The sequence below is a fragment of the Equus asinus genome, chromosome 21, assembly GCF_041296235.1.
Source record: "Equus asinus isolate D_3611 breed Donkey chromosome 21, EquAss-T2T_v2, whole genome shotgun sequence".
Taxonomy (NCBI): Eukaryota; Metazoa; Chordata; class Mammalia; order Perissodactyla; family Equidae; genus Equus; species Equus asinus.
The window spans coordinates 76,182,676-76,196,426 of NC_091810.1; the positions used below are offsets into that span (position 1 = coordinate 76,182,676).

The 13,751-nt window shown below is 37.3% G+C and overlaps 1 protein-coding gene across 2 annotated transcripts in view; it reads left to right on the top strand.

Annotated features, from left to right (window-relative positions):
* TBC1D5 (TBC1 domain family member 5) overlaps positions 1-13,751 on the top strand; it is a 564,348-nt gene that overhangs the window by 471,234 nt on the left and 79,363 nt on the right. The gene's annotated exons all lie outside the window — the stretch shown is intronic.

Consider the following 13,751-nt stretch of genomic DNA (forward strand, 5'->3'; position numbering starts at 1 on the left):
ATGGGGAAACCCCAGCAGTGATTAGTAAGTAGAGGATAGACAAAAGACAGGCATCTGGAAAGCAGGGAACTAATACCTACTGCGTCTATGGTAATGGACTTCTATTTGTGTTGCTTATCCAAATAAAGGATGAGGATGCAAAGATGACATGTGATTTCATGGATAAGAATATCTCTAGAAATCAAGAAGCCTGATTTCTCTTCTCTGCTTTACCATGGATGGCTATAATTAAGTCTTTAAAAGCAAGCGCCTAGGTATTTTAGTGGTAGATTTTCCATTACGTGTGGGTAATATTCTCTATGCTCTGATTTTACTTACTTGCAAATTTCTTTTTAAAAATGGGAATTGACATTTTCTTATTCATTCAACTTTTGAGCTCAGAATGACAATTTAACACTCAAATCTTGTATCAGTTTTGTCCTTAAATAACCAGAAATTGCTGCTATAAAAAAAAATAAGTACATCTAAATTGTGACCAGTCTACAGAAAGACCCATCTAATTTATTTAGGAATCCATGACTACTAAAATGCCCAATTGGGTAGTTATGGAACAGAATCTCATAGTTTTTAGTACTGCAATCTCTTTTATTAAGAGTAGAATCACATACCCTCTGTATTCCAAAACATTTGTGGATTTTCTGTTTTGAAAATGACACAATTTCTCAAAATGCCTAGTTCTTTCTGCATTTTAAAGGTGATGGCACCTGAGCTGTCAGTAGTGCCACAGGAGCACGTCACTTTATCTAGCAGTGCCTTTTTACAGACTCCACAACAGTAGATCTTTTAACTTGCTTAAGCAATTTTCTATCACCAAAATTAGGTATTTCATTTGAGTAAATTAGGCCTTGATAGAGATGGAAGAAACCAAGCTTAGTTCCTGATCTCTTTACTCACCAGATCAGCAATAACATTCTCTGTGCTAACATTGCCAGCTTTCCTCTGCCTTATGTCAGAGCTTCATGTAAACAACTTAAGTGATATCAATGATGAAAGATTCCAGAATTATAAATCTGGCCGGTAGGCCCTCTGCAGAAGACCCCTTGTCAGGACGCCTACATGGGATCTAAGAGGAAACCAGGCACCAGGGAAAGAAGATTCTAGTAAGGCGAGTTTCCTGGGCTCTGGGGGTATATCCCACATTCCTCCCTGGGGCTCCATGTGATTAAAGAGTGACGGCATCCAATGCATTCTTACCCTAAGAATGCCAAGTGGCTAATAATTCTCCATCTCTCCTTGGGCTTTGTGATATCAGGGACCACATCTGTCTCCTTCATTGCTTTTTCCTCAGTACGTGGCACAGAGGACAAATTCAAATATTAGTGAAATGAATGAACGCTTTTTTTTCCGGTTTTTTTTTTCTGCTTTTTCTCCCCAAATCCTCCAAGTACATAGTTGTATATTTTAGTTGTGGGTCCTTCCAGTTGTGCTATGTGGGATGCCGCCTCAACGTGGCCTAATGAGCAGTAACATGTCCGCGCCCTGGATCCGAACTGGTGAAACCCTGGGTCGCCAAAGCAGAGAGTGTGAACTCAACCACTTGGCCACGGGGCCAGCCCCTGAATGAATGCTTTTTAGCTTCAATTGTAAAATAACATGTTGATGTCAGGGTCTGGATCTTATAATCTTCATATTCCCAGGGCCTAGCACAGTACCTGGCACTGTCTCTAGTATTCAGTAAATATTTAGCTTAATGACTGAGTAAATAAATACTGCTTTGAATACCTAAAAGGCATTATAAAATTTCCCTGGACAATTTCCATTTTATATGGTCAAAAAGATTTTCTAAATTAGGCTTTATTATATTTACTTACATAATGACTGGATTTTTTCAGAAGTATTTTATTGCTAAAATATGGTAAAGAAATAATATGTTAATAATATTCCCCAAGCCATGAAGCCAACAAGTCCATGGTTATCAGTATTAGTAGTTAATTGGCTAATCAGAATTTCAAAGGACACTGATTTCTATATAAATGTAACTTTGTGATATTTTTATCCTCAGGTAACTAAGAGTTTGTACTATAAATACATCTATGTCTGAAGTTTTCTTTCTGTTGTATCAAAGAGAGTTGTTCATTCCTAACCAATTTAGGTAAATTGGTAATTGATGTGGGGTTGGTGAGCCGATGAGTCGAAAGAAAGATTTCTTGGACTTTCAAGGTCTGGCAGTAGTGCTCTTTTACTTAGAGAATAGTGTGGAATAGCATGGGGACAGGACCCATGGGCGGTCAGAGCTGCTGCATGAGGACAGGGCCCATGGGCAAGAGGAGCCGCTGGATGGAGAGTAAGGCTAAATTTAAGGCATAGGTATGTGAGCCATCTCTTTACAAGACAATGGAAAGAACACGTAAAAAGGTTAAAATGGTATCAGTGCAGGTGGGGTCTGGCCATTGGGTGGTCCCACAACTTTTAGATAAGAATCAAATCGGATTAAGTAAAGGCCAGAAGCCACCACCCTAAATCAGTTACATGAGGTTGCCAGACAGTAACCAACTTAAGTCCTTGCCTTCCCCATTAAGAGTTTCTAGAGATAAGGTCATCTCCCTTCTTCCTGGCACAGAGAGGGAGGCATCTTTACAGATGGAGGTTTCCCTTACAAATGTAAATGTCTCCCAACAAAGGGCAAGCAAACTCTGCTCCTCGGAGCCTGCTTCTCATCTGCAGTTTTAAAAGTAACCAGCCTAAAAATCCTCATCAGTAATGTTATCTCCTATTTAGTCCAGAGTAAATAGATCTTTCTCCTTTCTTAAAAAAATTTTTCTATAATTTGTACTCAATACATAGATCTAAATATTCAGTCTGATGAGTTTTGACACTTTTATATACCCATGTAACCACCATCCAAAACAATATATCTGGAGTGAACATTTCTTTCACCCAAGGGTTCCCTCATGTTCCTTTACAGTCAATTCCAACCCTTCATCCCAAGACAACTTTCTAATTTCGATTGCCATATATTAGTTTTGCCTTCTTTTGAGCTTCACATAACTGGAACTACACAGTATGCACTCTTTTGTGTCTAGCTTTTTTCGTTCAGCATATTGTTTTTGCAATTCATCCATGTTGTTGCAAATATCAATAGTTCTTTCCTTTAGATTGTTGGGTTGTATTTCATTATATGAATATGCCACAAGTTTTTATCTGTTCATTTGTTGATAGATACTAGATTATTTCCAGATTTGAGGTATTATGATTAAGGCTGCTATGAACATTCTCACACAGTTGTTTTGATGTTGTTGTTTATTATTGTTATTTGTGGATATATGTTTTTCTTTCTCTTGGGTAAACACTTTGAAATTAAATTGCTGTATAGGATAGATGTATGTTTAACTTTATAAGAAACTACCAAACTGTTTTACAAAGTAATTATGTCTTTTTCCACTCCCATCAGGAATATATGGGGTTCTGTCGCTCTACATCCTTGTCAGCATTTGCTGTTGTCAGTCTTTTTGATTTTATCTATTCTAGTTTGTATGAAAATGGTATTTCATTGTGGTTTAATTTGCATCTTTCTGATGACTAATGATGTTGAGCATCTTTACATAGCATATTGGTGATTTGTTTATCTTCTTTTGTGAAGTGTCTGTTCAAGTATTTTGCCTATTTTTAATGGGTTGTTTGTCTTTTTGTTCTTGTTTTTTAGGAATTCTTTATATATTCTGGATAGGAGTCTTTGTCAGATATATATACTGCAAATATTATTCCCCATTATGTGGCCTGCCTACTCATTTTCTTAACGATGTCTTTTGATAAGAGGAAAATTTTTATTTCAATGTCATTGGGTTTTTTTTCCTTTTATGGCTAGTGCATTTTGTTTCCTATCTAAGCAATCTTTGCCTCCCCTTAGTCTCCACTGTTGAGGGTCCCCAAGACCACCATCAGCTTCAATGATTCATCAGATTCATCATCACAGAACTCCGAAAAGCTGTTATATTCATAGTCGCAGTATATTATGGCAAAAGGATACAGATTAAAATCAGGAAAAGAAAAAGGTTGGAGTCTAGGAGAAACCAGGTACAAGTTTCCAATTATTCTCTCCCAATGGAGTACTTAAATCTCCCAGGAACCATATATGACAACAGATGTGAAGTGTTGCTAACTACGGAAACTCACCCAGGCCTTGGTGTCCCCCAAGATTTTTTATTAGAGGTCTGTCACGTGTGCATGAAGCCACCGTGTGACTAACATTAGCTACTCAGTCTCTAGTTTCATCAGAGGTCAGGCTGATACACTGTGGCATGGAGCCCAGGTTGAACAAAAACAGGCTTTTACTGTAAATCCTATTGTTAGTATAAACTATTTGGTGTGGCCCAATGCCCCAGGTATACGAAGACTCTTATCAGGCAGGACATTCCAAGGACTAGAGGTTATCTCTCAGTTGTCAGTCAAGGACCAGTCCTAAACAACTTCAGAATGTACAGGATTTGGGCAGCCCAGGCCTGCTGAGTTAACCCTTTACTATACTGTCTCAAAGATAGTCTGTGTGATTCTATCATTTGTATTAAATCTGTGGTACACCTCAAATTAATTTTTGTGTGTGAACTGAGGTAAAGATTAAGGTCTATCTTTTTCCATATAGATATTCAGCTGTTCAGTGCCATTTGTTTAAAAAGTCTTTCCTGGGGTGGCCCCGTGGCCAAGTGGTCAAGTTCATGTGCTCCGCTTCAGTGGCCCAGGGTTTCACTGGTTTGGATCCTGGGTGCGGACGTGGCACCACTCGTCAAGCCATGCTGAGGCAGCATCCCACATAGTACAACCAGAAGGACCTACAACTAGAATATACAACTATGTACTGGGGAGCTTTGGGGAGGAGAAGAAGAAAAAAAGACAAGATTTCCCTGTTGAATTAAGTTGGATCTTTGGTTGAAAATCAATTGACTGTATTTGTATGAGTCTATTTCTGGATGCTCTATCCTTTCTCTAATACTACACCAGCTTAATTACGTAGCTTTATAGCAGCAAGTCTTGATTTTAAGTAGTCTGATTCTTTTTCATTATTTTGGCTATTCTAGGTTCTTTGCATTTCCATATAAATTTCAGAATCAACTTGTCAGTTTCTATAAAAACTTTTGGGATTTTGATCAGGAAAGGAAAAAGGTTGGAGGACAGGAGAAACCAGGTACAGGTTTCCAATTGTCCTCTCCCAGTGGATTGCATTGAATCTTGATCAATTTGGAAAGAACTGATACTTTAATATTACTGAATTATCTAATCCATGGACATGGACTATCTCTTCATTTAGTTGGGTCTTCTTTAAATTCTCTCAGTAGTATTTTATAGTTTTTAGTGTAGAGGTCTTATAGATTTCCTCTTAATTAAGAGAAAATAAATTCCTCTTTTTTTCCTGCATCTAACCTGTTCCTTCCTGTGCCTGTATTTTTAAAATGTGACTGTTTCCTTGGACTTTGCTGTGGACTCACGTTTCTTTATATATATTGCTTCCCATACCTCGTGCCTTAAAACTCTAACAGTTGATTCTTGATAGATGTTTAACTACAGCTGCTTGTGATTTTTTTTTTAATTGTGAAGATATATAGCAATTTTCAAAGTAAGGGAAGAGAGGTGAAGAGAGCAAAACTCCCCATCACGATTAATACCACGATTAATGCATAATTGCTTATTATTTGTTATGTTGTTTAACAAATATTATAAACTGTGTTCAGACCCAATTAGGTAAGCCCCCCTGTCTAGCTCATACCCACCCACTCATCGGGGCCAGCCTTTTTATCCCTAACAAGCGCTACTTTTGTTTCACGTCACGTTAACAAAAATGTGCCACATAGAACATCATCATAGTCTTTATAGCTGAAAGGAAACATATGTATCACTTGAAAGTTAGACTTCTAAAGAATAAGTATAGCAGCTAACTTTTATCATTTAGTTTTAATAAAAACATATAAATTCTAGAGCTCCATGAGAGATGGAGAGAGTTCACTTTCTAAGATAACAGAAACCTCACCCTATGGCAAACAAACTAGAACTAGATGTAGATGTCTTTCATTGAAGCAAATTCTTTTTTAAATTAAAGAATTTAAAGAGTTGGAAACCAATTCATTTTATGGAATTTGAAGACTTCAACTTACAGAATTTGTAAGTAGAAGTACATCATGGATGTTAGCACAGATGTTAGGATCATCTGAAAAGTACTGTGTTGCAGCCTTGACAACTGTTTTAAATTTCCAAATAAAAGATTGATGTCTATAAGTATGAAAGAAGTAAATATGAACCATAATCTGTTGAGGCTAGGTCAATAATGATGGACTAGAAAACTGGAGAGATGCAAGGAGACTGTTGTTTCTATCCAAAACCAAAGTCAAAGATGTGAGGGCAGTCTGGCTGCGACATCAGTCACCCCATTGATCACCAGGGTTCATTTGGCTGATCTAGCTGACTAGGTGGGTGTCCCCTTCCATCCTCATCGCTCCATGTGTGTCCCTTCCGAATCTGTGCACTCCATTGAAGAGGATGACCTTCCTTGAGAGAGGAGGACTCTTCTTTGGTCAAGGGTATATGAGTAGCTACGCTCCCCTCCCAGAACCTCCAAACTGGCTCTCAAAACCAAAGTCACATATTTATATTTACTTTTTCCAACTACTCTTTGCACTTAAGAAAAGAATTTTAAAATAAGTTATATGCTTTTATGGTGGAAAAAAGCATATATAGAATGTGGTAAGAAAATGATAAAAAGAAAAGGAGACTATAATAGAAAAGGGAAAAGAATAGAGAAAAAAAGTCTCGAAAGGAAGATGAACATAGAGGAGGAAGGAGGGACCAAAAAACAATAGAAACTGAGAGTGGAAATAAGGAGGCAGGGCAAACAGGTAGGTCCCAAAGTTTGGAGATGGGGTTTGGTCAACATTCCCCAAGGGCCTAGACTAGTGTGCGGGCCTCTTATTTGGTCCTGTCGTCTCAATAGTATAATAAATTTGGTGGTAGAAGACATTTGGGACTGCAGATCACAAACTCTTAGAGTTGGAAAGGGGCTTTCATTTAACTCTGTCTCTCACCCATGCCAGGACTAGGAAGCTTGTGTGTCTGAAAATGCTTTTCCAGTCTCTGCTTAGACAGTTCCAGAAAAGGAACACTTTTTTTTTTTTTTTGGTATTTATTTATTTATTTTAGTTTATAGATTTTCTTTATTGAGGTCACATTGGTTCATAACATTATATAAATTTCAAGTGTACATCATTATGTTTCAACTTCCATATAGACTGTATCATGTACATCACCGAAAGTCTAGTTTCCATCCATTACCGTACATATGTGCCCTTATACCCTTTGCTTTCCCCACGTTTTTCCTCTGGTAAGCACCAATCTGGTCTCTCTATCTGTGTGTTTGTTTGTTTATCTTCCAGCACTTACTATTTTAAGTAGAGCTTGTTAAATTATTTGAAAGAATTTCGTGTCATAGCTTTTTAACCCTCTTCTGTTACTTTCTGTAACTTTTGTAACTCATCTCAATTTTTAACACCATGCAAAAGAAGGGCTGTGTTCCCTCATGGCAGCTCTCACAGTGTTGGAGAACTTGATCCCCAGCCTTTGTAGCCATTCCTCTTGCAGTGTAATTTTCCTACCTCCCCACTGTTCTGCTCCATTATGTAAACACAAAATTCAATTCTACCAAGAGTAATGCATCACCACAAAGCTCTCTGCCATAGTTGTACAGTTATCTCCTGCAATGTAGGCACTCATTCTAGTCTTTCTAGTCCAATATTTATATTTGCTATTAAAGGATAATATATGTTTTACTATAAAACGATAATATGTTTTTAGTATAGATAGATACTATATTTACTTTTGAAGGATAATTTCACAGGATGCACAATTCTAGGTTGGTGGTTTTTCTCTCTCAACACTTTAAACATTTATTCTACTTTCTTCTTGCATGCATGGTTTCTGAGAAGAAATTGGATATGATTCTTACCTTGCTCCTCTATAGATAAGGTGTTTTTTAACTCTGGCTTCTTTCATGAATTTTTTTCTTTATCTGTGACATTCTGTACTTTTAAAATGATGTGACTAAGTATAGTTTTTTTGGAATTTATCCTACTTGGTGTTCTCTGAGCTTCCTGGATCCGTGGTTTGGTGTCTGACATTAATTTGGGGAAATTCTCAGTCATTATTGTTTCACATATTTCTTCTGTTCCTTTTTCTCTTTCTTCTCCTTCTGGTATTCCCATTATGCGTATGTTACATTTTTTATAGGTATCCTACAGTTCTTGGATAGTCTGTTCTGGGTTTTTTCTGTCTTTTTTCTCTTTGGTTTTTCAGTTTATGGAGTTTCTTTTGGAATATCCTCAGTGTCAGAGATTCTTTCCTCAGCTGTGTGCAGTCTACTAATGAGCTCATCAAAGACATTCTTCATTTCTATTACAGTGTTTTGATCTCTATCATTTCCTTTTTTTCCTCTCTTACAATTTCCTTCTCTGTTTCCATTGCCCATCTGTTCTTGCATGCTGTCTACTTTATTCATTAGAGCCCTTAGAATTTTAATCATGGTGGTTTTATATTCCCAGTCTAATAATTCCAATATTCCTGCTATATCTGAGTCTGGTTCTGATGCTTTCTCTGTCTCTTCAAACTGTGTTTTTTTGCTTGTTGAGAATGTCTTGTAATTTTTTTTGATAGTTGGGCATGATGTAGTGGGTAATACAAACTGCTATAAATAGGCCGTTAGTAATGTGGCGATAAAGTGTGGGAGGAGAGGAAGCATTCTATAGTCCTATGATGAAGTCTCAGTCTTTTGTGAGCCTGTGCCTCTAGACTGTGAACTTCACACATGCCTCTCTTCCCCCCTCCCCAACTTATGTGGGACAGGATGGCTTGAGGGGGCTGGGGTTGGGTATTTCACTTTCCCCAGGTCATTTAGGCTCTGATAAAACCCCAGAAGGTTAGATTCTGGTTAAATAGTTTTCCCTGAAGGCAGGCCTTGTTAAGAAGAACAGAATGTTCTGATGTATTTCAAAATGGTTCTTTTTCTCTCCCCTTGCCAGAACCATGATTTTTCTCCCATATTTACCATGAGAATTTGGTAGGGCTCCGGGAGGTAAAATTCCAAAAGTGTGGGCTTCCCTACCTCATGACTGGGTCCCCTAGGATTTTTTGTATCTCAAATTTGTCCACACTGAGCCTCTAGCAATTCATTGACTACAGTTCCGATTCCCCTGCCCCAGTACTGAGTCCTGAGAGTTTCTGCCCCTGGGTTCTGCTCTAGTGATTCGTGATTCTCCATATTCACCTGCCAGTCTCTCCAATTTGGGGACAGCAGTTTACCCTGTGACCTCACTTCTCTTACAGATCTTAGAAAAAATCGTTCATGTTTTTTAGCTTGTTCAGCTTTTTATTTGTTATTTGGACAGAGTGGGGACTTCCAAGCTTCTTCTATGCCAGACTGGAAATCAGAAGTTCACTGATCTGGTATTTATGTAGCCCACGAATCTTACTTTTCTTCAGCATCACTGTGGGCTCATATTAACCTTATAGACCAAAATATAGACCAAACATTAATGTTTGGGAATTTTATTATTTTAGTATGAACTCGTGTTAATCCATGTCTCCCTATTCTATATGTAATGTGCAGTTGTAAAAAGTTTTAACCTAAGTGCACAAGCTCTTATTTATCTTTGTTATATTTTATCTGTTTAATTCATTTCTCATGCCAGCATATTGAGAGTATTTTAAATGTTCATTATTTTACCTGATATATTATGTGTCTCTGCATCCTTTGGTCTCAAATTCAATGAGCACATGTCCTCTTTCTTCAAGTCACAAAATTATAGAATTTTCTATCTAGAGGGGACACAACATATCATATAATTCGTCCCCCTTAGTTTAAAGCTAGGGGAACTTAGGTCCAGACAGCAGTCTAACTGACTCCTCCAAGTCACACAGATCACTGACGGAAGATTACAGTCTTAAAAAAAGGACTGGTGAGCAGGTCTGTGAACCAAGTCTGAGACACTTATTGTCGCTGGAAGTCCTTAACGGGTGTTAAAACATTCAACAACACACTTGAGGTACAGTTGTTCAGCTGTGACTGAGCGTGCATTATCTTCCATTATTGCCACTGACACTGACACACCTTGATAGAATCTAACAGACTTTAACACTTCAGACAAGAAATAAAGTTGCCTTAGAATGACTTGTTTTTAGTGAACCATACTGGCTACTTTTAATAAATTGTAACCATTTCCAAATAATTAGTAAAAATATTTATATAAGCCAGTCTGTTTTCCAGTTCATGATTTCTACAATCCTTTTGAATAATCAGGACATTTCCTCACTTCCGTTCTTCTGATATTTCTATTTTTATTCAGCAAAACAAAGTGAGTAATATATTTAAAGACAAACAGACTCAACCATGTGAGATTTTAAAATGTACCTAAATAACAGTTGAGTCAACAGACTATTTAGAAAATGTGGAGGAAAAACTTTGATGCTATTGCTATAAGCAGATGTAAATGTATAGCTTTAAATGCTTTTGGTGGGAAAGAGAGAGAATGAATAAGTGAATGAATGAATGAACCAAGCATTCAACCTTTGGAAACACAAGAAAAGAAATAATAAGGAAGATATTAATTAGAATATAAAGAAAAATAATTAAAAATAAATTGAAAATTCATTCTTTGACAAAAGCATGAACAAGCATCTAACAAAATTTTATTGCAAAAAAGAGTGAAATAAGCCAATATTAGATACTTAATATTAGACCTAAAACATCTTAGGTAGAAAGGAAATAAACCGGGGTGGTGTCAAGATTTGGATACCAGCAGAAGGAAGGTTGTGGCGAATTTTTACAGAGGTAATAATGTGATAGTGGTTTTTTTAAAAGCTTTAGAAAGATTTTAGAAGTTGAATGAAAACAACTCATGACTCCTGCAATTAAGAAGGCATTGGAGAAACCTAGAAGCTCTCAGTAGAACGTGGGTTACAAAGCCAGGCTGCAAGAGATTAAGGAGATATGAAGAGGCAGCAAGAGTCACCCATTTTCAGAGATTCAGAAACTGAACAAAAGGGGCCCAACAGTGAAGCCAGGTTGGGTTCCAGTACGGGTATCTTGAAGGATTCTTGGAGCTTCAGAAAAATGCCCCTGCTTCTACTTATTTAACCTTCTAAATGAGTAAAGAAATTTTTGGCACAATTTCAAAACAGTCCAGCCTAGATGGTACTATCTTTAATAATAGTATGTAGTAGACAATAGTAATGAAAGACTTTGATTAAACAGAATTAGTTACTCTTTAGGTTTGATATTTGATGTCTTGTTAATTCCAGAGTCCTCTTACTATTTATTTCAGCACTATTTACACATTGCACTTCATCTTCAGTCCAATCCAATCCTCACTGTTCATCAGATCTCTGACAACTGTATTAATTTTCATTAATTTAGCACACAAGACTTAATAGTATACATCACAACCAATCATTGTTGCAAAGTTTTTAGTATTTCTTAGAATGCTGCTACTAATATATAAGATCTATATTAGCTAACTTTGGCGTAAAAATTCTCCTGCCTGAAAAACAAAGGAACTATGGACAGCATGCTTTGCCGAGAAGTACTTGGTTTACAATTGTTCGTATCTGAAAATACATAGAGTTACCTTCAGTAGTTGTTTTCAGAAGAAAATATTCTTCTGGAAGCTAAGACTAGTGAATGAGGGGGAAATTGGTTAAAAACAAAAAATGTTAAAAACAGAAAACAGCGCTCATCCCCTTTTAAGAGCTATTCAGATGAAAAATTGCTCGGCATGAGCTTGATCTATATGTTTTTCGTGGTTATTAGTAGTAATGAAGATGCATTAACCATATTCTCTTGATAATGCTCTAGCAGTTTCTTAGTACTTTTATCAACATATAAATTTTACAACTGGCAATATGGGAATTTGACTAGTACATTTTTGTTTATAAAAAAGGGTAACAACATTATAACTTCTTCATATCTGTGAATTATGAAGCTTGACATGCAAATAAGCAAAACTAAAATGCAGTAGAACTTCAATATCCTGATAGTTCTTCCTTCTGCTGCCACTCACAAGAAATGGGAATGCATGTGGACTGCTTAGTGGAGTACAATGCCAGAGGTGAATGCCTTCTTAATCCAGAATTTATGGATTCTTTTCATTTCATTCATTCTTTTTCTTAATAAACATGTATCGAGTGCCTTCTCTGTTGCTAAGCTGTAGTGTCTGTAAATTGAGAATGTTCTACTTCAACAGGAAGCAGCTGAAAACAGGAAGTGGTGCATAATCCCTACGTATCCTTATCTCCATTAGGAAACGTTATTTTTGATAATTTTTGGAAGGACATTAAATAGCTTGGTTCTTTAAAGATGAAACTTGATGCAAAAAGAACCACTTGAAAGGTGATTTTTTTTTACATTCCATTGAGTTATAAATGAGTAGGTCTTCCTTTTATAAAGCTGAATTTCAGGTTTTAAATTTGACTTGTCCTATCTCCAAAGCAATGTAAGTCTCCAATTCCTGGCCTATAATATTAGCTAGTGCCATTAGAGAAAACTTTATAGAAAGAAGAGGAATGGTGTTCCTTCCTTTTTAGTAGAACTCTGGATCACTTCTGTTTTCAAGCTGTTATCTAGTCATGCCAAGGATACGGCTGTCATATAAAAAGTGGAATTACTGTGTGAGTGCTGCCTGGTAGATCTGAGAGAAGGAAATGATGGTAAAATTCAGGTTAACTCAAACTTGACTTTCAGTTTTCCACTGTTATGAAAAAGAAGCAAAATGTGAGAAAATAAGTTTCTATTAATGATTTGGGCAATAAAGCTACAAACTTTGGTATTGTCATAGAGTTGGACTACCTCCACAACTAAAATAACGTATAATCATAACTGGTTTTTAAGATAATAGCCCTGAGATACTTGAAGATTATGAATCATTTGGGAAGTAATCATTCGTTTAACAAACATTTGCTTGGTGTCCTCTATTTGCCAGATGGTTCTAACACAGGCGCTGGCAAACCGTGGAAGCTGAGAGACGAAGTGTACGTGAGGGAGTGCAGTGTTTAAGGGGGTTAATTGCCACTGAGAGGTAGAGTAAAATAAGGGTAGACCTTCAGCTCTGCAATGCAGAAGTCATTGGTGACCCTGAGGAGTGGTTTCAGAGCAATGGCAAGGAGTCCACAACCACGCCTTAGTGGGCCAAAGACTGAAGAAGCAGAAGTAGCATGTTTAGATTCCCTTTTGAAAAAACATGTTGTGAGGAGGGAAAGAAGTGGGATGGTAATAGAAGAGAATGAAGATTTAAAGGAGACGTTAGTGTGTGCGTGCACATGCACACACACACAAACCCCCATACCCATGGTTGTATGCTAAGAGGAATGATACAAGAGAAGGGTGCAGGAGCAGGAGTCTCGAAAAGTCTGAGGAGATGGGATCCAGAGCACAGATGGAGAAGCTGGCCATGGCTAGGAGCAGGGACTCTTCTTCCACTGTAACAGGTAGAAAGACTTAGCCCACAGGTAGAAGGAGCTGCCATGCAACAAATATTTATAAAATACCTATTTTGTGTTAGGCAATGGCAATATATAGCAGAGAGACAAAAAATCCTTGCTTTCATGAAACTTTTATTTGAGTGGGGATTGGATGAGGTGGACAGATAATAACCGAATAAGTAAAATATAAGTATGTCAGAGATGCAAAGTGCTATCAAGTAAAGCAAAGCAGGGCAGCGGGGAAGGAGGACATGGAGTGCTGGGGCGGCGGGGGTGGATTGCAATTCTCATGAACTGGGCCCCTG